The sequence below is a fragment of the Leuresthes tenuis genome, unplaced genomic scaffold, assembly GCF_036924035.1.
Source record: "Leuresthes tenuis unplaced genomic scaffold, fLeuTen1.0.hap1 SCAF_1, whole genome shotgun sequence".
NCBI classification, from domain to species: Eukaryota; Metazoa; Chordata; class Actinopteri; order Atheriniformes; family Atherinopsidae; genus Leuresthes; species Leuresthes tenuis.
The window spans coordinates 41,157,483-41,179,140 of record NW_027325355.1 but is presented as its reverse complement, the minus strand read 5'-3'; the positions used below and the strand labels follow the sequence as shown (position 1 = coordinate 41,179,140).

The window sequence follows — 21,658 nt, the reverse complement described above, 5'->3', positions numbered from 1 at the left end:
TGGCAGACACGAAGTGATCTGAGAGTCTCAGTTTCAGTTGCAGAGAATGATCACATCAGAGAAGATGATATGCCCGCTACACATCAGCCTTTCTCGGCAATTATCTGGTTGCATAGAGGAACCGTATGATTCCAGTACCTATATAATGCACATTTGTCAGAGACATTGTTGCTTACGGCCACACCACCCTGAACATGCCCGACCTTGTCTGATCTCGGAATTATAGCACGGTTGGTCCTGGTTAGTACTTGGATGGGAGTCCGCTTGGGAATACCAGTTGCTGTAAGCTTCTTCTCTTCTCTCTACCACCTGCATGTCTTTTGTTGCAACGTCTGATCATCCTGTGACACATGAGGAAGTTGGTCATCTTCAGCAGCTGCTGCTGCTTTGTTGGCAGACACGAAGTGATCTGAGAGTCTCAGTTTCAGCTGCAGAGAATAATCACATCAGGGAAGAAGATGTGCCCACTACAAGTTAGCCTTTCTCGGCAATTATCTGGTTGCATAGAGGAAGTGTATGATTCCAGTACTTATATACTGCACATTTTTCACAGATATTGTTACTTACGGCCACACCACCCTGAATAAACCTGACCTTGTCTGATCTCGGAAGCCAAGCAGGGTTGGACCTGGTTAGTAATTGGATGGGAGACCACTTGGGAATACCAGGTGCTGTAAGCTTTTTCTCTTCTCTCAACCACCTGCATGTCTTTTGTTGCAACGTCTGATCACCCTGTGACACATGAGGAAGTTAGTAATCTTCAGCTGCTGCTGCATTGTTGGCAGACACGAAGTGATCTGAGAGTCTCATTTTCAGCTGGAGAGAATTATCACGTCAGGGAACAAGATGTGCCCACTACATATCAGCCTTTCTCTGCAATTATCTGGTTACATAGAGGAACCATATGATTCCAATTGCCTATATAATGCACATTTGTCACAGAGATTGTTATTTACGGCCACACCAACCTGAACATGTCTGATCTCGGAAGCCAAGGAGGGTTGGGCCTGGTTAGTAATTGAATGGGAGACCTCTTGGGATTACGAGGTGCTGTAAGCTTTTTTTCTTCTCTCTACCACCTGCATGTCTTTTGTTGCAACGTCTGATCACCCTGTGACACATGAGGAAGGTGGTCATCTTCAGCTGCTGCTGCTTTGTTGGCAGACACGAAGTGATCTGAGAGTCTCAGTTTAAGTTGCAGAGAATGACCACATCAGAGAAGATGATATGCCCGCTACACATCAGCCTTTCTCGGCAATTATCTGGTTGCATAGAGGAACCGTATGATTCCAGTACCTATATAATGCACATTTGTCAAAGACATTGTTGCTTACGGCCTCACCACCCTGAACATGCCTGACCTCGTCTGATCTTGGAAGCCAAGCAGGGTTGGGCCTGGTTAGTACTTGGATGGGGGACTGCTTGGGAATACCAGGTGCTGTAAGCTTTTTCTCTTTTCTCTACCACCTGCATGTGTTTTGTTGCAACGTCTGATCACCCTTTGACACATGAGGAAGGTGGTCATCTTCAGCTGCTGCTGCTTTGTTGGAAAAAACGAAGTGATCTGAGAGTCTCAGTTTCAGCTGAAGAGAATAATCACGTCAGGGAAGAAGATGTGCCCACTACACATCAGCCTTTCTCAGCAATTATCTGGTTACATAGAGGAACCGTATGATTCCTGTACTTATATAATGCACATTTGTCACAGACATTGTTACTTACGGCCACACCACCCTGAATTTGCCTGACCTCGTCTGATCTCGGAAGCCAAGCAGGGTTTGGTCTGGTTAGTACTTGGGTGGGAGACCGCTTGGGAATACCAGGTGCTATAAGCTTTTTGTCTTCTCTCAACCACCTGCATGTCTTTTGTTGCAACGTCTGATCATCCTGTGACACATGAGGAAGTTGGTCATCTTCAGCAGCTGTTGCTGCTTTGTTGGCAGACACGAAGTGATCTGAGAGTCTCAGTTTCAGCTGGAGAGAATTATCACGTCAGGGAACAAGATGTGCCCACTACATATCAGCCTTTCTCTGCAATTATCTGGTTACATAGAGGAACCATATGATTCCAATTGCCTATATAATGCACATTTGTCACAGAGATTGTTATTTACGGCCACACCAACCTGAACATGTCTGATCTCGGAAGCCAAGGAGGGTTGGGCCTGGTTAGTAATTGAATGGGAGACCTCTTGGGATTACGAGGTGCTGTAAACTTTTTTTCTTCTCTCTACCACCTGCATGTCTTTTGTTGCAACGTCTGATCACCCTGTGACACATGAGGAAGATGGTCATCTTCAGCTGCTGCTGCTTTGTTGGCAGACACGAAGTGATCTGAGAGTCTCAGTTTAAGTTGCAGAGAATGACCACATCAGAGAAGATGATATGCCCGCTACACTTCAGCCTTTCTCGGCAATTATCTGGTTGCATAGAGGAACCGTATGATTCCAGTACCTATATAATGCACATTTGTCAGAGACATTGTTGCTTACGGCCACACCACCCTGAACATGCCCGACCTCGTCTGATCTCGGTAACCAAGGACGGTTGGGCCTGGTTAGTACTTAAATGGGAGACCGCTTGGGAATACCAGGAGCTGTAAGCTTTTTGTCTTCTCTCGACCACCTGCATGTCTTTTGTTGCAACGTCTGATCACCCTGTGACACATGAGGAAGTTGGTCATCTTCAGCTGCTGCTGCTTCTTTGTTGGCAGACACGAAGTGATCTGAGAGTCTCAATTTCAGCTGCAGAGAATAATCACATCAGGGAAGAAGATGTGCCCACTACAAGTCAGCCTTTCTCGGCAATTATCTGGTTACATAGAGGAAGTGTATGATTCCAGTACCTATATAATGCACATTTGTCACAGATATTGTTGCTTACGGCCACACCACCCTGAATAAGCCCGACCTCGTCTGATCTTGGAAGTCAAGCAGGTTTGGGCCTGGTTAGTACTTGGATGGGAGACAGCTTGGGAATACCAGGTGCTCTAAGCTTTTTCTCTTCTCTCTACCACCTGCATGTCTTTTGTTGCAACGTCTGATCACCCTTTGACACATGAGGAAGTTGGTCATCTTCAGCTGCTGCTGCTTTGTTGGCAGACACAAAGTGATCTGAGAGTCTCATTTTCAGCTGGAGAGAATTATCACGTCAGGGAAGAAGATGTGCCCACTACATATCAGCCTTTCTCTGCAATTATCTGGTTACATAGAGGAAGTGTATGACTCCAGTACCTATATAATGCACATTTGTCACGGAGATTGTTACTTACGGCCGCACCACCCTTAATATGCCCGACCTCGTCTGATCTTGGAAGCCAAGGAGGGTTGGGCGTGGTTAGTACTTGGATGGAAGACCTCTTGGGAATACCAGGTGCTGTAAGCTTTTTCTCTTCTCTCTACCACCTGCATGTCTTTTGTTGCAACGTCTGATCACCCTGTGACACATGAGGAAGTTGGTCATCTTCAGCTGCTGCTGCTTTGTTGGCTGACACGAAGTGATCTGAGAGTCTCAGTTTCAGTTGCAGAGAATGATCACATCAGAGAAGATGATATGCCCGCTACACATCAGCCTTTCTCTGCAATTATCTGGGTGCATAGAGGAACCGTATGATTCCAGTACCTATATAATGCACATTTGTCAGAGACATTGTTGCTTACGGCCACACAACCCTGAACATGCCCGACCTCGTCTGATCTCGGAAGCCAAGCAGGGTTGGGCCTGGTTAGTACTTGGATGGAAGACCTCTTGGGAATACCAGTTGCTGTAAGCTTTTTCTCTTCTCTCTACCACCTGCATGTCTTTTGTTGCAATGTCTGATCACCCTGTGACACATGAGGAAGTTGGTCATCTTCAGCTTCTGCTGCTTTGTTGGCAGACACAAAGTGATCTGAGAGTCTCACTTTCAGCTCAAGAGAATAATCACGTCAGGGAAGAAGATGTGCCCACTACTTATCAGCTTTTCTCGGCAATTATCTGGTTACATAGAGGAACTGTATGATTCCAGTACCTATATAATGCACATTTGTCACAGTTATGGTTGCTTACGGCCACACCACCCTGAACATACCCGACCTCGTCTGATCTCGGAAGCCAAGGAGGGTTGGGCGTGCTTAGTACTTGGATGGAAGACCTCTTGGGAATACCAGGTGCTGTAAGCTTTTTCTCTTCTCTCGACCACCTGCATGTCTTTTGTTGCAATGTCTGATCACCCTGTGACACATGAGGAAGGTGGTCATCTTCAGCTGCTGCTGCTTTGTTGGCAGACACGAAGTGATCTGAGAGTCTCAGTTTCAGTTGCAGAGAATGATCACATCAGAGAAGATGATACACCCGCTACACATCAGCCTTTCTCGGCAATTATCTGGTTGCATAGAGGAACCGTATGATTCCAGTGCCTATATAATGCACATTTGTCAGATACATTGTTGCTTACGGCCACACCACCCTGAACATGCCCGACCTCGTCTGATCTCAGAAGCCAAGCAGGGTTGGTCCTGGTTAGTACTTGGATGGGAGACTGCTTGGGAATACCAGGTGCTGTAAGCTTCTTCTCTTCTCTCTACCACCTGCATGTCTTTTGTTGCAACGTCTGATCACCCTGTGACACATGAGGAAGGTGGTCATCTTCAGCTTCTGCTGCTTTGTTGGCAGACACGAAGTGATCTGAGAGTCTCAGTTTCAGTTGCAGAGAATGATCACATCAGAGAAGATGATATGCCCGCTACACATCAGCCTTTCTCGGCAATTATCTGGTTGCATAGAGGAACCGTATGATTCCAGTACCTATATAATGCACATTTGTCAGAGACATTGTTGCTTACGGCCACACCACCCTGAACATGCCCGACCTTGTCTGATCTCGGAATTATAGCACGGTTGGTCCTGGTTAGTACTTGGATGGGAGTCCGCTTGGGAATACCAGTTGCTGTAAGCTTCTTCTCTTCTCTCTACCACCTGCATGTCTTTTGTTGCAACGTCTGATCATCCTGTGACACATGAGGAAGGTGGTCATCTTCAGCTGCTGCTGCTTTGTTGGCAGACACGAAGTGATCTGAGAGTCTCATTTTCAGTTGGAGAGAATAATCACATCAGGGAAGAAGATGTGCCCACTACAAGTTAGCCTTTCTCGGCAATTATCTGGTTACATAGAGGAAGTGTATGGTTCCAGTACTTATATAATGCACATTTGTCACAGATATTGTTGCTTACGGCCACACCACCCTGAATAAACCAGACCTCCTCTGATCTTGGAAGCAAAGCAGGGTTGGGCCTGTTTAGTACTTGGATGGGAGACCACTTGGGAATACCAGGTGCTCTAAGCTTTTTCTCTTCTCTCTACCACCTGAATGTCTTTTGTTGCAACGTCTGATCACCCTGTGACACATGAGGAAGGTGGTCATCTTCAGCTGCTGCTGCTTTGTTGGCAGACACGAAGTGATCTGAGAGTCTCAGTTTCAGCTGAAGAGAATAATCACGTCAGGGAAGAAGATGTGCCCACTACACATCAGCCTTTCTCAGCAATTATCTGGTTACATAGAGGAACCGTATGATTCCAGTACCTATATAATGCACATTTGTCAGAGACATTGTTGCTTACGGCCACACCACCCTGAACATGCCCGACCTTGTCTGATCTCGGAATTATAGCACGGTTGGTCCTGGTTAGTACTTGGATGGGAGTCCGCTTGGGAATACCAGTTGCTGTAAGCTTCTTCTCTTCTGTCTACCACCTGCATGTCTTTTGTTGCAACGTCTGATCATCCTGTGACACATGAGGAAGTTGGTCATCTTCAGCAGCTGCTGCTGCTTTGTTGGCAGACACGAAGTGATCTGAGAGTCTCAGTTTCAGCTGCAGAGAATAATCACATCAGGGAAGAAGATGTGCCCACTACAAGTTAGCCTTTCTCGGCAATTATCTGGTTGCATAGAGGAAGTGTATGATTCCAGTACTTATATACTGCACATTTTTCACAGATTTTGTTACTTACGGCCACACCACCCTGAATAAACCTGACCTCGTCTGATCTCGGAAGCCAAGCAGGGTTGGACCTGGTTAGTACTTGGATGGGAGACCACTTGGGAATACCAGGTGCTGTAAGCTTTTTCTCTTCTCTCAACCACCTGCATGTCTTTTGTTGCAACGTCTGATCACCCTGTGACACATGAGGAAGTTAGTAATCTTCAGCTGCTGCTGCTTTGTTGGCAGACACGAAGTGATCTGAGAGTCTCATTTTCAGCTGGAGAGAATTATCACGTCAGGGAACAAGATGTGCCCACTACATATCAGCCTTTCTCTGCAATTATCTGGTTACATAGAGGAACCATATGATTCCAATTTCCTATATAATGCACATTTGTCATAGAGATTGTTATTTACACGAACCTGAACATGTCTGATCTCGGAAGCCAAGGAGGGTTGGGCCTGGTTAGCAATTGAATGGGAGACCTCTTGGGATTACGAGGTGCTGTAAGCTTTTTTTCTTCTCTCTACCACCTGCATGTCTTTTGTTGCAACGTCTGATCACCCTGTGACACATGAGGAAGGTGGTCATCTTCAGCTGCTGCTGCTTTGTTGGCAGACACGAAGTGATCTGAGAGTCTCAGTTTAAGTTGCAGAGAATGACCACATCAGAGAAGATGATATGCCCGCTACACATCAGCCTTTCTCGGCAATTATCTGGTTGCATAGAGGAACCGTATGATTCCAGTACCTATATAATGCACATTTGTCAGAGACATTGTTGCTTACGGCCTCACCACCCTGAACATGCCTGACCTCGTCTGATCTTGGAAGCCAAGCAGGGTTGGGCCTGGTTAGTACTTGGATGGGAGACTGCTTGGGAATACCAGGTGCTGTAAGCTTTTTCTCTTCTCTCTACCACCTGCATGTGTTTTGTTGGAACATCTGATCACCCTGTGACACATGAGGAAGATGGTCATCTTCAGCTGCTGCTGCTTTGTTGGCAGACACGAAGTGATCTGAGAGTCTCAGTTTCAGCTGAAGAGAATAATCACGTCAGGGAAGAAGATGTGCCCACTACACATCAGCCTTTCTCAGCAATTATCTGGTTACATAGAGGAACCGTATGATTCCTGTACTTATATAATGCACATTTGTCACAGACATTGTTACTTACGGCCACACCACCCTGAATTTGCCTGACCTCGTCAGATCTCGGAAGCCAAGCAGGGTTTGGTCTGGTTAGTACTTGGGTGGGAGACCGCTTGGGAAAACCAGGTGCTGTAAGCTTTTTCTCTTTTCTCTACCACCTGCATGTCTTTTGTTGCAACGTCTGATCACTCTGTGACACATGAAGAAGTTGGTCATCTTCAGCTGCTGCTGCTTTGTTGGCTGACACGAAGTGATCTGAGAGTCTCAGTTTCAGTGTCAGAGAATGATCACATCAGAGAAGATGATATGCCCGCTACACATCAGCTTTTCTCGGCAATTATCTGGTTACATAGAGGAACTGTATGATTCCAGTACCTATATAATGCACATTTGTCACAGTTATGGTTGCTTACGGCCACACCACCCTGAATATGCCTGACCACGTCTGATCTCGGAAGCCAAGCAGGTTTGGGCCTGGTTAGTACTTGGGTGGGAGACTGCTTGGGAATACCAGGTGCTGTAAGCTTTTTCTCTTCTCTCTACCACCTGCATGTCTTTTGTTGCAACGTCTGATCACCCTGTGACACATGAGGAAGTTGGTCATCTTCAGCTGCTGCTGCTTTGTTGGCAGACACAAAGTGATCTGAGAGTCTCAGTTTCAGCTGGAGAGAATAATCACATCAGGGAAGAAGATATGCCCACTACACATCAGCCTTTCTCGGCAATTATCTGGTTACATAGAGGAACTGTATGATTCCAGTACCTATATAATGCACATTTGTCACAGACTTTGTTGCTTACGGCCACACCACCCTGAACATATCCGACCTTGTCCGATCTCGGAAGCCAAGCACGGTTGGGCCTGGTTAGTACTTAGATGGGAGACTGCTTTGGAATACCAGGTGCTGTAAGCTTTTTCTCTTCTCCCTACCACCTGCATGTCTTTTGTTGCAACGTCTGATCACCCTGTGACACATGAGGAAGTTGGTCATCTTCAGCTGCTGCTGCTTTGTTGGCAGACACAAAGTGATCTGAGAGTCTCAGTTTCAGCTGCAGAGAATAATCACATCAGGGAAGAAGATGTGCCCACTACAAGTCAGCCTTTCACGGCAATTATCTGGTTACATAGAGGAAGTGTATGATTCCAGTACTTATATAAGGCACATTTGTCACATATATTGTTGCTTACAGCCACACCACCCTGAATAAGCCAGATCTCGGAAGCCAAGCAGGTTTGGGCCTGGTTAGTACTTGGATGGTAGACTGCCTGGGAATACCAGGTGCTTTAAGCTTTTTCTCTTCTCTCTACCACCTGCATGTCTTTTGTTGCAACGTCTGATCACCCTGTGACACATGAGGAAGTTGGTCATCTTCAGCTGCTGCTGCTTTGTTGGCAGACACGAAGTGATCTGAGAGTCTCAGTTTCAGCTGCAGAGAATAATCACGTCAGGGAAGAAGATGTGCCCACTACACATAAGCCTTTCTCTGCAATTATCTGGTTACATAGAGGAACCGTATGATTCCAGTACTTATATAATGCACATTTGTCACAGAGATTGTCGCTTACGGCCACACCACCCTGAATATAATATGCCCGACCTCGTCCGATCTCTGAAACCAAGCGGGGTTGTGCCTGGTTAGTACTTGGGTGGGAGACTGCTTGAGAATACCAGGTGCTGTAAGCTTTTTCTCTTCTCTCTACCACCTGCATGTCTTTTGTTGCAACGTCTGATCACCCTGTGACACATGAGGAAGTTGGTCATCTTCAGCTGCTGCTGCTTTGTTGGCAGACACAAAGTGATCTGAGAGTCTCAGTTTCAGCTGGAGAGAATAATCACATCAGGGAAGAAGATATGCCCACTACACATCAGCTTTTCTCTGCAATTATTTGGTTGCATAGAGGAACCGTATGATTCCAGTACCTATATAATGCACATTTGTCACAGACGTTGTCGCTTACGGCCAAACCACCCTGAATATGCCCGACCTCGTCTGATCTCGGAAGCCAAGCAGGGTTGTGCCTGGTTAGTACTTGGATGGGAGACCGCTTGGGAATACCAGGTGCTGTAAGCTTTTTCTCTTCTCTCAACCACCTGCATGTCTTTTGTTGCAACGTCTGATCACCCTGTGACACATGAGGAAGTTGGTCATCTTCAGCTGCTGCTGCTTTGTTGGCAGACACAAAGTGATCTGAGAGTCTCAGTTTCAGCTGCAGAGAATAATCACGTCAGGGAAGAAGATGTGCCCACTACACATAAGCCTTTCTCTGCAATTATCTGGTTACATAGAGGAACCGTATGATTCCAGTACCTATATAATGCACATTTGTCACAGACATTGTCGCTTACGGCCACACCACCCTGAACATGCCTGACCTCGTCTGATCTCGGAAGCCAAGCACGGTTGGCCTGGTTAGTACTTGGGTGGGAGACTGCTTGGGAATACCAGGTGCTGTAAGCTTTATCTCTTCTCTGGACCACCTGAATGTCTTTTGTTGCAACGTCTGATCACCCTGTGACACATGAGGAAGTTGGTCATCTTCAGCTTCTGCTGCTTTGTTGACAGACACGAAGTGATCTGAGAGTCTCAGTTTCAGCTGCAGAGAATAATCACGTCAGGGAAGAAGATGTGCCCACTACACATAAGCCTTTCTCTGCAATTATCTGGTTACATAGAGGAACCGTATGATTCCAGTACCTATATAATGCACATTTGTCACAGAGATTGTCGCTTACGGCCACACCACCCTGAATATAATATGCCCGACCTCGTCCGATCTCTGAAGCCAAGCGGGGTTGTGCCTGGTTAGTACTTGGGTGGGAGACTGCTTGGGAATACCAGGTGCTGTAAGCTTTTTCTCTTCTCTCTACCACCTGCATGTCTTTTGTTGCAACGTCTGATCACCCTGTGACACATGAGGAAGTTGGTCATCTTCAGCTCCTGCTGCTTTGTTGGCAGACATGAGGTAATCTGAGAGTCTCAGTTTCAGCTGGAGAGAATAATCACATCAGAGAAGAAGATGTGCCCACTACAAGTCAGCTTTTCTCTGCAATTATTTGGTTGCATAGAGGAACCGTATGATTCCAGTACCTATATAATGCACATTTGTCACAGACATTGTCGCTTACGGCCAAACCACCCTGAATATGCCAGACCTCGTCTGATCTCGAAAGCCAAGCAGGTTTGGGCCTGGTTAGTACTTGATGGAAGACTGCTTGGGAATACCAGGTGCTGTAAGCTTTTTCTCTTCTCTCAACCACCTGCATGTCTTTTGTTGCAACGTCTGATCACCCTGTGACACATGAGGAAGTTGGTCATCTTCAGCTGCTGCTTTGTTGGCAAACACTAAGTGATCTGAGAGTCTCAGTTTAAGCTGAAGAGAATAATCACGTCAGGGAAGAAGATGTGCCCACTACACATCAGCCTTTCTCATCAATTATCTGGTTACATAGAGGAACCGTATGATTCCTGTACTTATATAATTTACATTTGTCACAGACATTGTTACTTACGGCCACACCACCCTGAATTTGCCTGACCTCGTCTGATCTCGGAAGCCAAGCAGTGTTGGGCCTGGTTAGTACTTGGGTGGGAGACCGCTTGGGAATACCAGGTGCTGTAAGCTTTTTCTCTTCTCTCTACCACCTGCATGTGTTTTGTTGCAACGTCTGATCACCCTGTGACACATGAGGAAGTTGGTCATCTTCAGCTGCTGCTGCTGCTTTGTTGGCAGACACGAAGTGATCTGAGAGTCTCAGTTTCAGCTGAAGAGAATGATCACATCAGAGAAGATGATATGCCCACTACACATCAGCCTTTCTCGGCAATTGTCTGGTTTCATAGAGGAAGTGTATGATTCCAGTACCTATATAATTCACATTTGTAACAAATATTGTTGCTTACCGCCACACCACCCTGAATAAGCCCCACCTTGTCTTATCCTGGAAGCCAAGCAGGGTTGGGTCTGGTTCGTACTTCAATGGGAGACTGCTTGGGAATACCAGGTGCTGTAAGCTTTTTCTCTTCTCTGGACCACCCGAATGTCTTTTGTTGCAACGTCTGATCACCCTGTGACACATGAGGAAGTTGGTCATCTTCAGCTGCTGCTGCTTTGTTGGCAGACACAAAGTGATCTGAGAGTCTTAGTTTCAGCTGCAGAGAATAATCACATCAGGGAAGAAGATGTGCCCACTACAAGTCAGCCTTTCTCTGCAATTATCTGGTTACATAGAGGAAGTGTATGATTCCAGTACTTATATAAGGCACATTTGTCACAAATATTGTTGCTTACAGCCACACCACCCTGAATAAGCCCGATCTCGGAAGCCAAGCAGGTTTGGGCCTGGTTAGTACTTGGATGGTAGACTGCCTGGGAATACCAGGTGCTTCAAGCTTTTTCTCTTCTCTCAACCACCTGCATGTCTTTTGTTGCAACGTCTGATCACCCTGTGACACATGAGGAAGTTGTCATCTTCAGCTGCTGCTGCTTTGTTGGCAGACACGAAGTAATCTGAGAGTCTCAGTTTCAGCTGCAGAGAATAATCACGTCAGGGAAGAAGATGTGCCCACTACAAGTCAGCTTTTCTCTGCAATTATCTGGTTACATAGAGGAACCGTATGATTCCAGTACCTATATAATGCACATTTGTCACAGACATTGTTGCTTACGGCCACACCACCCTGAACATGACAGACCTCGTCTGATCTCGGAAGCCAAGTAGGGTTGGGCCTGGTTAGTACTTAAATGGGAGACTGCTTGGGAATACCAGGTGCTGTAAGCTTTTTGTCTTCTCTTGACCACCTGCATGTCTTTTGTTGCAACGTCTGATCACCCTGTGACACATGAGGAAGTTGGTCATCTTCAGCTCCTGCTGCTTTCTTGGCAGACACAAAGTGATCTGAGAGTCTTAGTTTCAGCTGCAGAGAATAATCACATCAGGGAAGAAGATGTGCCCACTACAAGTCAGCCTTTCTCTGCAATTATCTGGTTACATAGAGGAAGTGTATGATTCCAGTACTTATATAAGGCACATTTGTCACAAATATTGTTGCTTACAGCCACACCACCCTGAATAAGCCCGATCTCGGAAGCCAAGCAGGTTTGGGCCTGGTTAGTACTTGGATGGTAGACTGCCTGGGAATACCAGGTGCTTCAAGCTTTTTCTCTTCTCTCAACCACCTGCATGTCTTTTGTTGCAACGTCTGATCACCCTGTGACACATGAGGAAGTTGTCATCTTCAGCTGCTGCTGCTTTGTTGGCAGACACGAAGTAATCTGAGAGTCTCAGTTTCAGCTGCAGAGAATAATCACGTCAGGGAAGAAGATGTGCCCACTACAAGTCAGCTTTTCTCTGCAATTATCTGGTTACATAGAGGAACCGTATGATTCCAGTACCTATATAATGCACATTTGTCACAGACATTGTTGCTTACGGCCACACCACCCTGAACATGACAGACCTCGTCTGATCTCGGAAGCCAAGTAGGGTTGGGCCTGGTTAGTACTTGGATGGGAGACCGCTTGGGAATACAAGGTGCTGTAAGCTTTTTCTCTTCTCTCGACCACCTGCATGTCTTTTGTTGCAACGTCTGATCACCCTGTGACACATGAGGAAGTTGGTCATCTTCAGCTCCTGCTGCTTTCTTGGCAGACATGAGGTAATCTGAGAGTCTCAGTTTCAGCTGGAGAGAATAATCACATCAGAGAAGAAGATGTGCCCACTACACATCAGCTTTTCTCTGCAATTATTTGGTTGCATAGAGGAACCGTATGATTCCAGTACCTATATAATGCACATTTGTCACAGACATTGTCGCTTACGGCCAAACCACCCTGAATATACCCGACCTCGTCTGATCTCGGAAGCCAAGCAGGGTTGTGCCTGGTTAGTACTTAAATGGGAGACTGCTTGGGAATACCAGGTGCTGTAAGCTTTTTGTCTTCTCTCGACCACCTGCATGTCTTTTGTTGCAACGTCTGATCACCCTGTGACACATGAGGAAGTTGGTCATCTTCAGCTCCTGCTGCTTTCTTGGCAGACATGAGGTAATCTGAGAGTCTCAGTTTCAGCTGGAGAGAATAATCACATCAGAGAAGAAGATGTGCCCACTACAAGTCAGCTTTTCTCTGCAATTATTTGGTTGCATAGAGGAACCGTATGATTCCAGTACCTATATAATGCACATTTGTCACAGACATTGTCGCTTACGGCCAAACCACCCTGAATATGCCCGACCTTGTCTGATCTCGGAAGCCAAGCAGGGTTGTGCCTGTTTAGTACTTGGATGGGAGACCGCTTGGGAATACCAGGTGCTGTAAGCTTTTTCTCTTCTCTCAACCACCTGCATGTCTTTTGTTGCAACGTCTGATCACCCTGTGACACATGAGGAAGTTGGTGATCTTCAGCTGCTGCTGCTTTGTTGGCAAACACGAAGTGAACTCAGAGTCTCAGTTTCAGCTGAAGAGAATAATCACGTCAGGGAAGAAGATGTGCCCACTACACATCAGCCTTTCTCATCAATTATCTGGTTACATAGAGGAACCGTATGATTCCTGTACTTATATAATGCACATTTGTCACAGACATTGTTACTTACGGCCACACCACCCTGAATTTGCCTGACCTCGTCTGATCTCGGAAGCCAAGCAGTGTTGGGCCTGGTTAGTACTTGGGTGGGAGACCTCTTGGGAATACCAGGTGCTGTAAGCTTTTTCTCTTCTCTCTACCACCTGCATGTGTTTTGTTGCAACGTCTGATCACCCTGTGACACATGAGGAAGTTGGTCATCTTCAGCTGCTGCTGCTGCTTTGTTGGCAGACACGAAGTGATCTGAGAGTCTCAGTTTCAGCTGAAGAGAATGATCACATCAGAGAAGATGATATGCCCACTACACATCAGCCTTTCTCGGCAATTGTCTGGTTTCATAGAGGAAGTGTATGATTCCAGTACCTATATAATTCACATTTGTAACAAATATTGTTGCTTACCGCCACACCACCCTGAATGAGCCCCACCTTGTCTTATCCTGGAAGCCAAGCAGGGTTGGGTCTGGTTCGTACTTCAATGGGAGACTGCTTGGGAATACCAGGTGCTGTAAGCTTTTTCTCTTCTCTGGACCACCTGAATGTCTTTTGTTGCAACGTCTGATCACCCTGTGACACATGAGGAAGTTGGTCATCTTCAGCTGCTGCTGCTTCTTTGTTGGCAGACACAAAGTGATCTGAGAGTCTCAGTTTCAGCTGCAGAGAATAATCACATCAGGGAAGAAGATATGCCCACTACACATCAGCCTTTCTTGGCAATTATCTGGTTACATAGAGGAACTGTATGATTCCAGTACCTATATAATGCACATTTGTCACAGACTTTGTTGCTTACGGCCACACCACCCTGAACATATCCGACCTTGTCCGATCTCGGAAGCCAAGCACGGTTGGGCCTGGTTAGTACTTAGATGGGAGACTGCTTTGGAATACCAGGTGCTGTAAGCTTTTTCTCTTCTCTCTACCACCTGCATGTCTTTTGTTGCAACGTCTGATCACCCTGTGACACATGAGGAAGTTGGTCATCTTCAGCTGCTGCTGCTTTGTTGGCAGACACAAAGTGATCTGAGAGTCTTAGTTTCAGCTGCAGAGAATAATCACATCAGGGAAGAAGATGTGCCCACTACAAGTCAGCCTTTCTCGGCAATTATCTGGTTACATAGAGGAAGTGTATGATTCCAGTACTTATATAAGGCACATTTGTCACAAATATTGTTGCTTACAGCCACACCACCCTGAATAAGCCCGATCTCGGAAGCCAAGCAGGTTTGGGCCTGGTTAGTACTTGGATGGTAGACTGCCTGGGAATACCAGGTGCTTTAAGCTTTTTCTCTTCTCTCAACCACCTGCATGTCTTTTGTTGCAACGTCTGATCACCCTGTGACACATGAGGAAGTTGTCATCTTCAGCTGCTGCTGCTTTGTTGGCAGACACGAAGTAATCTGAGAGTCTCAGTTTCAGCTGCAGAGAATAATCACGTCAGGGAAGAAGATGTGCCCACTACAAGTCAGCTTTTCTCTGCAATTATCTGGTTACATAGAGGAACCGTATGATTCCAGTACCTATATAATGCACATTTGTCACAGACATTGTTGCTTACGGCCACACCACCCTGAACATGACAGACCTCGTCTGATCTCGGAAGCCAAGTAGGGTTGGGCCTGGTTAGTACTTAAATGGGAGACTGCTTGGTAATACCAGGTGCTGTAAGCTTTTTGTCTTCTCTCGACCACCTGCATGTCTTTTGTTGCAACGTCTGATCACCCTGTGACACATGAGGAAGTTGGTCATCTTCAGCTCCTGCTGCTTTCTTGGCAGACATGAGGTAATCTGAGAGTCTCAGTTTCAGCTGGAGAGAATAATCACATCAGAGAAGAAGATGTGCCCACTACAAGTCAGCTTTTCTCTGCAATTATTTGGTTGCATAGAGGAACCGTATGATTCCAGTACCTATATAATGCACATTTGTCACAGACATTGTCGCTTACGGCCAAACCACCCTGAATATACCTGACCTCGTCTGATCTCGGAAGCCAAGCAGGGTTGTGCCTGGTTAGTACTTAAATGGGAGACTGCTTGGGAATACCAGGTGCTGTAAGCTTTTTGTCTTCTCTCGACCACCTGCATGTCTTTTGTTGCAACGTCTGATCACCCTGTGACACATGAGGAAGTTGGTCATCTTCAGCTCCTGCTGCTTTCTTGGCAGACATGAGGTAATCTGAGAGTCTCAGTTTCAGCTGGAGAGAATAATCACATCAGAGAAGAAGATGTGCCCACTACAAGTCAGCTTTTCTCTGCAATTATTTGGTTGCATAGAGGAACCGTATGATTCCAGTACCTATATAATGCACATTTGTCACAGACATTGTCGCTTACGGCCAAACCACCCTGAATATGCCCGACCTTGTCTGATCTCGGAAGCCAAGCAGGGTTGTGCCTGTTTAGTACTTGGATGGGAGACCGCTTGGGAATACCAGGTGCTGTAAGCTTTTTCTCTTCTCTCAACCACCTGCATGTCTTTTGTTGCAACGTCTGATCACCCTGTGACACATGAGGAAGTTGGTGATCTTCAGCTGCTGCTGCTTTGTTGGCAAACACGAAGTGAACTCAGAGTCTCAGTTTCAGCTGAAGAGAATAATCACGTCAGGGAAGAAGATGTGCCCACTACACATCAGCCTTTCTCATCAATTATCTGGTTACATAGAGGAACCGTATGATTCCTGTACTTATATAATGCACATTTGTCACAGACATTGTTACTTACGGCCACACCACCCTGAATTTGCCTGACCTCGTCTGATCTCGGAAGCCAAGCAGTGTTGGGCCTGGTTAGTACTTGGGTGGGAGACCTCTTGGGAATACCAGGTGCTGTAAGCTTTTTCTCTTCTCTCTACCACCTGCATGTGTTTTGTTGCAACGTCTGATCACCCTGTGACACATGAGGAAGTTGGTCATCTTCAGCTGCTGCTGCTGCTTTGTTGGCAGACACGAAGTGATCTGAGAGTCTCAGTTTCAGCTGAAGAGAATGATCACATCAGAGAAGATGATATGCCCACTACACATCAGCCTTTCTCGGCAATTGTCTGGTTTCATAGAGGAAGTGTATGATTCCAGTACCTATATAATTCACATTTGTAACAAATATTGTTGCTTACCGCCACACCACCCTGAATAAGCCCCACCTTGTCTTATCCTGGAAGCCAAGCAGGGTTGGGTCTGGTTCGTACTTCAATGGGAGACTGCTTGGGAATACCAGGTGCTGTAAGCTTTTTCTCTTCTCTGGACCACCTGAATGTCTTTTGTTGCAACGTCTGATCACCCTGTGACACATGAGGAAGTTGGTCATCTTCAGCTGCTGCTGCTTCTTTGTTGGCAGACACAAAGTGATCTGAGAGTCTCAGTTTCAGCTGCAGAGAATAATCACATCAGGGAAGAAGATATGCCCACTACACATCAGCCTTTCTTGGCAATTATCTGGTTACATAGAGGAACTGTATGATTCCAGTACCTATATAATGCACATTTGTCACAGACTTTGTTGCTTACGGCCACACCACCCTGAACATATCCGACCTTGTCCGATCTCGGAAGCCAAGCACGGTTGGGCCTGGTTAGTACTTAGATGGGAGACTGCTTTGGAATACCAGGTGCTGTAAGCTTTTTCTCTTCTCTCTACCACCTGCATGTCTTTTGTTGCAACGTCTGATCACCCTGTGACACATGAGGAAGTTGGTCATCTTCAGCTGCTGCTGCTTTGTTGGCAGACACAAAGTGATCTGAGAGTCTTAGTTTCAGCTGCAGAGAATAATCACATCAGGGAAGAAGATGTGCCCACTACAAGTCAGCCTTTCTCGGCAATTATCTGGTTACATAGAGGAAGTGTATGATTCCAGTACTTATATAAGGCACATTTGTCACAAATATTGTTGCTTACAGCCACACCACCCTGAATAAGCCCGATCTCGGAAACCAAGCAGGTTTGGGCCTGGTTAGTACTTGGATGGTAGACTGCCTGGGAATACCAGGTGCTTTAAGCTTTTTCTCTTCTCTCAACCACCTGCATGTCTTTTGTTGCAACGTCTGATCACCCTGTGACACATGAGGAAGTTGTCATCTTCAGCTGCTGCTGCTTTGTTGGCAGACACGAAGTAATCTGAGAGTCTCAGTTTCAGCTGCAGAGAATAATCACGTCAGGGAAGAAGATGTGCCCACTACAAGTCAGCTTTTCTCTGCAATTATCTGGTTACATAGAGGAACCGTATGATTCCAGTACCTATATAATGCACATTTGTCACAGACATTGTTGCTTACGGCCACACCACCCTGAACATGACAGACCTCGTCTGATCTCGGAAGCCAAGTAGGGTTGGGCCTGGTTAGTACTTAAATGGGAGACTGCTTGGTAATACCAGGTGCTGTAAGCTTTTTGTCTTCTCTCGACCACCTGCATGTCTTTTGTTGCAACGTCTGATCACCCTGTGACACATGAGGAAGTTGGTCATCTTCAGCTCCTGCTGCTTTCTTGGCAGACATGAGGTAATCTGAGAGTCTCAGTTTCAGCTGGAGAGAATAATCACATCAGAGAAGAAGATGTGCCCACTACAAGTCAGCTTTTCTCTGCAATTATTTGGTTGCATAGAGGAACCGTATGATTCCAGTACCTATATAATGCACATTTGTCACAGACATTGTCCCTTACGGCCAAACCACCCTGAATATACCCGACCTCGTCTGATCTCGGAAGCCAAGCAGGGTTGTGCCTGTTTAGTACTTGGATGGGAGACCGCTTGGGAATACCAGGTGCTGTAAGCTTTTTCTCTTCTCTCAACCACCTGCATGTCTTTTGTTGCAACGTCTGATCACCCTGTGACACATGAGGAAGTTGATGATCTTCAGCTTCTGCTGCTTTGTTGGCAAACACGAAGTGATCTGAGAGTCTCAGTTTCAGCTGAAGAGAATAATCACGTCAGGGAAGAAGATGTTTCCACTACACATCAGCCTTTCTCATCAATTATCTGGTTACATAGAGGAACCGTATGATTCCTGTACTTATATAATGCACATTTGTCACAGACATTGTTACTTACGGCCACACCACGCTGAATTTGCCTGACCTCGTCTGATCTCGGAAGCCAAGCAGTGTTGGGCCTGGTTAGTACTTGGGTGGGAGACCGCTTGGGAATACCAGGTGCTGTAAGCTTTTTCTCTTCTCTCAACCACCTGCATGTCTTTTGTTGCAACGTCTGATCACCCTGTGACACATGAGGAAGTTGGTCATCTTCAGTTGCTGGTGCTTTGTTGGCAAACACGAAGTGATCTGAGAGTCTCAGTTTCAGCTGGAGAGAATAATCACATCAGAGAAGATGATATGCCCGCTACACATCAGCCTTTCTCGGCAATTATCTGGTTGCATAGAGGAACCGTATGATTCCAGTACCTATATAATAAACATTTGTCACAGACATTTTCGTTTACGACCAAACCACCCTGAATATGCCAGACCTCGTCTGATCTCGAAAGCCAAGCAGGTTTGGGCCTGGTTAGTACTTGGATGGGAGACTGCTTGGGAATACCAGGTGCTGTAAGCTTTTTCTCTTCTCTCTACCACCTGCATGTCTTTTGTTGCAACGTCTGATCACCCTGTGACACATGAGGAAGTTGGTCATCTTCAGCTGCTGCTTTGTTGGCAGACACGAAGTGAACTGAGAGTCTCATTTTCAGCTGGAGAGAATTATCACGTCAGGGAACAAGATGTGCCCACTACAAGTCAGCTTTTTTCTGCAATTATCTGGTTACATAGAGGAAGTGTATGATTCCAGTACCTATATAATGCACATTTGTCACAAATATTGTTTCTTACGGCCACACCACCCTGAATAAGCCCGACCTCGTCTGATCTCGGAAGCCAAGCAGGGTTGGGCCTGGTTAGTACTTTATTGGGAGACCGCTTGGGAATACCAGGTGCCTCAACCTTATTCTCTTCTCTCGACCACCTGCATGTCTTTTGTTGCAACGTCTGATCACCCTGTGACACATGAGGAAGTTGGTCATCTTCAGCTGCTGCTGCTTTGTTGGAAGACAGGAAGTGATCTGAGAGTCTCAGTTTCAGCTGGAAAAAGATCATGTCAGGGAAGAAGATGTGCCCACTACACATCAGCCTTTCTCTGCAATTATCTGGTTACATAGAGGAACCGTATGATTCCAGTACCTATATAATGCACATTTGTCACAGACATTGTTGCTTACGGCCACACCACCCTGAACATGCCCGACCTCGTCTGATCTCGGACGCCAAGCATGGTTGGGCCTGATTAGTACTTGGATTGGAGACCGCTTGGGAATACCAGGTGCTCTAAGCTTTTTCTCTTCTCTCTACCACGTGCATGTCTTTTGTTGCAACGTCTGATCACTCTGTGACACATGAGGAAGTTGGTCATCTTCAGCTGCTGCTGCTTTGTTGGAAGACACGAAGTGATCTGAGATTCTCAGTTTCAGCTGGTGAGAATTATCACGTCAGGGAAGAAGATGTGCCCACTACACATCAGCCTTTCTCGGCAATTATCTGGTTACATAGAGGAACCGTATGATTCCAGTACATATATAATGCACATTTGTCACAGACATTGATCCTTACGGCCACACCACCCTGAACATGTCCGACCTCATTTGATCTCGGAAGACAAGCAGGGTGGGGCCTGATTAGTACTTGGATGGGAGACCGCTTGGGAATACCAGGTGCTGTAAGCTTTTTCTCTTCTCTCTACCACCTGCATGTCTTTTGTTGCAACGTCTGATCACCCTGTGACACATGAGGAAGTTGGTCATCTTTAGCTGCTGCTGCTTTGTTGGCAGACACAAAGTGATCTGAGAGTCTCATTTTCAGCTTGAGAGAATTATCACGTCAGGGAACAAGATGTGCCCACTACACATCAGCCTTTCTCGGCAATTATCTGGTTACATAGAGGAACCGTATGACTCCATTACCTATATAATGCACATTTGTCACAGAAATTGTCGCTTACGGCCACACCGCCCTGAATATGCCCGACCTCGTCTGATCTCGGAAGCCAAGCAGGGTTGGGACTGGTTAGTACTTGGATGGGAGACCGCTTGGGAATACGAGGTGCTGTAAGCTTCTTCTCTTCTCTCTACCACCTGCATGTCTTTTGTTGCAACGTCTGATCACCCTGTGACACATGAGGAAGTTGGTCATCTTCAGCTGCTGCTGCTTTGTTGGAAGACAGGAAGTGATCTGAGAGTCTCAGTTTCAGCTGCAGAGAATAATCACATCAGGGAAGAAGATGTAACCACTACAAGTCAGCCTTTCTCGGCAATTATCTGTTTACATAGAGGAAGTGTATGATTCCAGTGCCTATATAATGCAAATTTGTCACAGCTATTGTTGCTTACGGCCACACCACCCTGAATATGCCCGACCTTGTCTGATCTCGGAAGCAAAGCAGGGTTGGGCATGGTTAGTACTTGGATGGGAGACCGCTTTGGAATACCAGGTGCTGTAAGCTTTTTCTCTTCTCTCTACCAACTACATGTCTTTTGTTGCAACGTCTGATCACCCTGTGACACATGAGGAAGTTGGTCATCTTCAGCTGCTGCTTTGTTGGCAGACACGAAGTGATCTGAGAGTCTCATTTTCAGCTGGAGAGAATTATCACGTCAGGGAACAAGATGTGCCCACTACATATCAGCCTTTCTCGGCAATTATCTGGTTACATAGAGGAACCGTATGATTCCTTTACCTATATAATGCACATTTGTCAGAGACATTGTTGCTTACGGCCACACCACCCTGAATAAGCCCGACCTCGTCTGATCTCGGACGCCAAACAGGGTTGGGCCTGGTTAGTACTTTGATGGGAGACCGCTTGGGAAAACCAGGTGCTGTAAGCTTCTTGTCTCTCTATCACCTGCATGTCTTTTGTTGCAACGTCTGATCACCCTGTGACACATGAGGAAGTTGGTCATCTTCAGCTTCTGCTGCT

General features: G+C 46.3%; 3 non-coding genes and 44 pseudogenes across 3 annotated transcripts; all 47 read left to right on the top strand.

Moving 5' to 3' along the window:
- Positions 1 to 170: 170 nt before the first annotated feature.
- LOC140295858 (5S ribosomal RNA) lies at positions 171 to 289 on the top strand (annotated as a pseudogene).
- A 272-nt stretch (positions 290 to 561) lies between these two features.
- On the top strand, positions 562 to 680 carry LOC140279169 (5S ribosomal RNA; annotated as a pseudogene).
- A 648-nt stretch (positions 681 to 1,328) lies between these two features.
- On the top strand, positions 1,329 to 1,447 carry LOC140304631 (5S ribosomal RNA; annotated as a pseudogene).
- A 269-nt stretch (positions 1,448 to 1,716) lies between these two features.
- LOC140291311 (5S ribosomal RNA) lies at positions 1,717 to 1,835 on the top strand (annotated as a pseudogene).
- A 651-nt stretch (positions 1,836 to 2,486) lies between these two features.
- On the top strand, positions 2,487 to 2,605 carry LOC140278092 (5S ribosomal RNA; annotated as a pseudogene).
- A 272-nt stretch (positions 2,606 to 2,877) lies between these two features.
- LOC140291956 (5S ribosomal RNA) lies at positions 2,878 to 2,996 on the top strand (annotated as a pseudogene).
- A 269-nt stretch (positions 2,997 to 3,265) lies between these two features.
- On the top strand, positions 3,266 to 3,384 carry LOC140290668 (5S ribosomal RNA; annotated as a pseudogene).
- A 269-nt stretch (positions 3,385 to 3,653) lies between these two features.
- Positions 3,654 to 3,772, top strand: LOC140314115 (5S ribosomal RNA; annotated as a pseudogene).
- A 269-nt stretch (positions 3,773 to 4,041) lies between these two features.
- LOC140319721 (5S ribosomal RNA) lies at positions 4,042 to 4,160 on the top strand (annotated as a pseudogene).
- A 269-nt stretch (positions 4,161 to 4,429) lies between these two features.
- LOC140301027 (5S ribosomal RNA) lies at positions 4,430 to 4,548 on the top strand (annotated as a pseudogene).
- Positions 4,549 to 4,817: 269 nt separating this feature from the next.
- On the top strand, positions 4,818 to 4,936 carry LOC140295857 (5S ribosomal RNA; annotated as a pseudogene).
- A 269-nt stretch (positions 4,937 to 5,205) lies between these two features.
- On the top strand, positions 5,206 to 5,324 carry LOC140289083 (5S ribosomal RNA; annotated as a pseudogene).
- A 269-nt stretch (positions 5,325 to 5,593) lies between these two features.
- Positions 5,594 to 5,712, top strand: LOC140295856 (5S ribosomal RNA; annotated as a pseudogene).
- A 272-nt stretch (positions 5,713 to 5,984) lies between these two features.
- On the top strand, positions 5,985 to 6,103 carry LOC140298251 (5S ribosomal RNA). The gene has a single exon (XR_011913915.1). It is a non-coding gene; the product is annotated as a 5S ribosomal RNA (ribosomal RNA).
- Positions 6,104 to 6,745: 642 nt separating this feature from the next.
- Positions 6,746 to 6,864, top strand: LOC140301987 (5S ribosomal RNA; annotated as a pseudogene).
- A 269-nt stretch (positions 6,865 to 7,133) lies between these two features.
- LOC140279779 (5S ribosomal RNA) lies at positions 7,134 to 7,252 on the top strand (annotated as a pseudogene).
- Positions 7,253 to 7,521: 269 nt separating this feature from the next.
- On the top strand, positions 7,522 to 7,640 carry LOC140299320 (5S ribosomal RNA; annotated as a pseudogene).
- Positions 7,641 to 7,909: 269 nt separating this feature from the next.
- Positions 7,910 to 8,028, top strand: LOC140273124 (5S ribosomal RNA; annotated as a pseudogene).
- Positions 8,029 to 8,675: 647 nt separating this feature from the next.
- Positions 8,676 to 8,799, top strand: LOC140291596 (5S ribosomal RNA; annotated as a pseudogene).
- A 269-nt stretch (positions 8,800 to 9,068) lies between these two features.
- Positions 9,069 to 9,187, top strand: LOC140296422 (5S ribosomal RNA). The gene has a single exon (XR_011912962.1). It is a non-coding gene; the product is annotated as a 5S ribosomal RNA (ribosomal RNA).
- A 269-nt stretch (positions 9,188 to 9,456) lies between these two features.
- On the top strand, positions 9,457 to 9,574 carry LOC140289556 (5S ribosomal RNA; annotated as a pseudogene).
- Positions 9,575 to 9,843: 269 nt separating this feature from the next.
- On the top strand, positions 9,844 to 9,967 carry LOC140291210 (5S ribosomal RNA; annotated as a pseudogene).
- Positions 9,968 to 10,236: 269 nt separating this feature from the next.
- LOC140294389 (5S ribosomal RNA) lies at positions 10,237 to 10,354 on the top strand (annotated as a pseudogene).
- Positions 10,355 to 10,620: 266 nt separating this feature from the next.
- On the top strand, positions 10,621 to 10,739 carry LOC140301396 (5S ribosomal RNA; annotated as a pseudogene).
- Positions 10,740 to 11,776: 1,037 nt separating this feature from the next.
- Positions 11,777 to 11,895, top strand: LOC140283851 (5S ribosomal RNA; annotated as a pseudogene).
- Positions 11,896 to 12,541: 646 nt separating this feature from the next.
- LOC140283618 (5S ribosomal RNA) lies at positions 12,542 to 12,660 on the top strand (annotated as a pseudogene).
- Positions 12,661 to 12,929: 269 nt separating this feature from the next.
- On the top strand, positions 12,930 to 13,048 carry LOC140299560 (5S ribosomal RNA; annotated as a pseudogene).
- A 269-nt stretch (positions 13,049 to 13,317) lies between these two features.
- On the top strand, positions 13,318 to 13,436 carry LOC140301467 (5S ribosomal RNA; annotated as a pseudogene).
- Positions 13,437 to 13,705: 269 nt separating this feature from the next.
- On the top strand, positions 13,706 to 13,824 carry LOC140300881 (5S ribosomal RNA; annotated as a pseudogene).
- A 663-nt stretch (positions 13,825 to 14,487) lies between these two features.
- Positions 14,488 to 14,606, top strand: LOC140273117 (5S ribosomal RNA; annotated as a pseudogene).
- A 269-nt stretch (positions 14,607 to 14,875) lies between these two features.
- On the top strand, positions 14,876 to 14,984 carry LOC140296859 (5S ribosomal RNA; annotated as a pseudogene).
- Positions 14,985 to 15,252: 268 nt separating this feature from the next.
- On the top strand, positions 15,253 to 15,371 carry LOC140293686 (5S ribosomal RNA; annotated as a pseudogene).
- Positions 15,372 to 15,640: 269 nt separating this feature from the next.
- On the top strand, positions 15,641 to 15,759 carry LOC140302564 (5S ribosomal RNA; annotated as a pseudogene).
- Positions 15,760 to 16,028: 269 nt separating this feature from the next.
- LOC140301463 (5S ribosomal RNA) lies at positions 16,029 to 16,147 on the top strand (annotated as a pseudogene).
- A 269-nt stretch (positions 16,148 to 16,416) lies between these two features.
- On the top strand, positions 16,417 to 16,535 carry LOC140300880 (5S ribosomal RNA; annotated as a pseudogene).
- A 663-nt stretch (positions 16,536 to 17,198) lies between these two features.
- Positions 17,199 to 17,317, top strand: LOC140273110 (5S ribosomal RNA; annotated as a pseudogene).
- Positions 17,318 to 17,586: 269 nt separating this feature from the next.
- LOC140297145 (5S ribosomal RNA) lies at positions 17,587 to 17,695 on the top strand (annotated as a pseudogene).
- A 268-nt stretch (positions 17,696 to 17,963) lies between these two features.
- LOC140293685 (5S ribosomal RNA) lies at positions 17,964 to 18,082 on the top strand (annotated as a pseudogene).
- Positions 18,083 to 18,351: 269 nt separating this feature from the next.
- LOC140299854 (5S ribosomal RNA) lies at positions 18,352 to 18,470 on the top strand (annotated as a pseudogene).
- Positions 18,471 to 18,739: 269 nt separating this feature from the next.
- Positions 18,740 to 18,858, top strand: LOC140299828 (5S ribosomal RNA; annotated as a pseudogene).
- A 269-nt stretch (positions 18,859 to 19,127) lies between these two features.
- Positions 19,128 to 19,246, top strand: LOC140291211 (5S ribosomal RNA; annotated as a pseudogene).
- A 266-nt stretch (positions 19,247 to 19,512) lies between these two features.
- LOC140292449 (5S ribosomal RNA) lies at positions 19,513 to 19,631 on the top strand (annotated as a pseudogene).
- A 267-nt stretch (positions 19,632 to 19,898) lies between these two features.
- On the top strand, positions 19,899 to 20,017 carry LOC140291100 (5S ribosomal RNA; annotated as a pseudogene).
- A 269-nt stretch (positions 20,018 to 20,286) lies between these two features.
- LOC140300254 (5S ribosomal RNA) lies at positions 20,287 to 20,405 on the top strand (annotated as a pseudogene).
- Positions 20,406 to 20,674: 269 nt separating this feature from the next.
- Positions 20,675 to 20,793, top strand: LOC140300433 (5S ribosomal RNA; annotated as a pseudogene).
- A 269-nt stretch (positions 20,794 to 21,062) lies between these two features.
- Positions 21,063 to 21,181, top strand: LOC140297395 (5S ribosomal RNA; annotated as a pseudogene).
- A 266-nt stretch (positions 21,182 to 21,447) lies between these two features.
- On the top strand, positions 21,448 to 21,566 carry LOC140298326 (5S ribosomal RNA). Its single transcript, XR_011913984.1, has one exon. It is a non-coding gene; the product is annotated as a 5S ribosomal RNA (ribosomal RNA).
- The last annotated feature ends 92 nt before the right edge of the window (positions 21,567 to 21,658 follow it).